Source organism: Chinchilla lanigera, unplaced genomic scaffold (assembly GCF_000276665.1).
Source record: "Chinchilla lanigera isolate Chin_1 unplaced genomic scaffold, ChiLan1.0 scaffold00075, whole genome shotgun sequence".
Lineage (NCBI taxonomy): Eukaryota > Metazoa > Chordata > Mammalia > Rodentia > Chinchillidae > Chinchilla > Chinchilla lanigera.
Window position 1 is genome coordinate 2,666,640 of NW_004955476.1, and position 1,785 is coordinate 2,668,424.

A 1,785-nucleotide genomic window follows, 5' to 3' on the forward strand; every position below is an offset into this window, starting at 1 on the left:
CTTACAGTCCACCTGCCTTAGCTTTTCTTTTCTTTTAACTGAAATTTCCAGTGATACATTTATTCCTGCCTACATTCATTTTGATCTCTTATTTTCCATTTTATACTGACTTTTTTTTCTGAATAAAGGTTACAAGTACATTTTCTGAAACTCTATCCCAGGTCTTCATCTCAGTCATTGGTTATACACTGATTCTCTACAGTAAGATATGCTTATGCCAGTTTACCCCAGTAACCTTGAGAATGAAAAATCATTACAGAATTAAGAATAATGTTGATGTTATTTTACCAATCCTCTTCTAACTTCAGGAAAACTACTTCCCTAATTCAGTAATTCTATCTAGTAAGTTCTTTTCTATTTCTAAACAGAATCAAAAAGAAAAATGAGATCATAGGAAATCTAGTCTACTAGACATTGTGTGCTTTTCCTAATTTGTCACTGGTATTACTTGAAGATCAATAGTAAATTAATAGACTAGCACTTCCAAATGTATGCTTTAATACATATAAAGTATATAAACAATTAGGTAAGCTTGTGGAGGAGCTGACCATAAATTAGAAGATCCAGGTATCCATCTACATTTTCTATCCTTCTTTTTCTTTGGAGAATATTTATTAAGGTTATTTAATATATACCTTTTCATATGTCATTTTGGAAGTCCTTCATTATAAAGGTAATTCTTCTGTCTGACGACTAATAGCAGCCACAGTCATTACTCTGGACCTCCACGTTGGATAAACTCCATTTCCTCTTGAGATATTAGTTTCCTTCTCTACTTCTGAGGTAGCATTTTTATTATTTCTTCAGTGTCTGGTGGATCTGGATTCAGCAGCAACTCTGGTGATTTACTCCCGTTAGAATGCTCTGAAAATACAGGAGAGTGAGATGCGATCCCTGCTGATCTCAAAGCTTCTGATACACTAGGTTTAGGATTGTCTCTTCTGTCAGGGAACCTTATTAATGGTGTGTGTGGCGTGACTGCCTGGACAACCTGGCTGACAGACGCCATCTTGCTGCCCATCATGACCCCGGGAAGGGGCAGCTTTCTCCTGCTTAGCTTACCGGAGTTCTTCGGGACAGGTCTGAGACAGCAGACACCTGGCTATTTCATTATTGCTTTGACTGTTCACCTTTGCCTTCTTTACTTACTGGTTTAAAGTTGAAGTTCATAAACATTCTGCTAAATGTTCTGTTACATATTTATTTTGCTGTGCCCACAAGCACATGAATGCCTCCCACATCTATATATTCTGCTGAGACAGAAACTTTGTATTTCAGAAGTGAATTTGCAAGTCAATGTGTGACCTTGTCTCAAAAGCTCACCAAACATAACATGGCCAATCCATGAGCAAAATTGCCCACCTTCATCACCAACATTTTAATTTTTTTGTGATAGACAATATCTCATCCATTGAGTTGAACAAGGCAGAAACTAGAGGTTATCCTCTATAAGGCTGTTTCTCATGCACTTTACACCCCTTCGGTTGCCATGTTAGTCAGTCTTATCCCTAAGGAACTCCTTGCTGAAAGATGTCTGTATCCACTTTTTCTATCTCCACTGACATCCCCCTGTCCAAGCCATCATAGTCTTTCTAAACACACAACAGCAACAGTCTCCTTGCATCCTGTTTATTATGGCTTGTGTCTGCATGTCCCCCCAAATCCTCATGCAGTCGTGGGCTTCTAGATTTATGATCGATCCATGGTCTGGTGCTGGGATTACGCGTGTGAGTGCTACACCTGCCCTGGGGTGGATAGCCTGCATACAGTGTAAGGGAGAGAAAG

General features: G+C 38.9%; 1 pseudogene; it reads right to left on the minus strand.

Annotated features, from left to right (window-relative positions):
• Positions 1–712: 712 nt before the first annotated feature.
• Positions 713–1,024, minus strand: LOC102008721 (annotated as a pseudogene).
• Between the last annotated feature and the right edge of the window lie 761 nt (positions 1,025–1,785).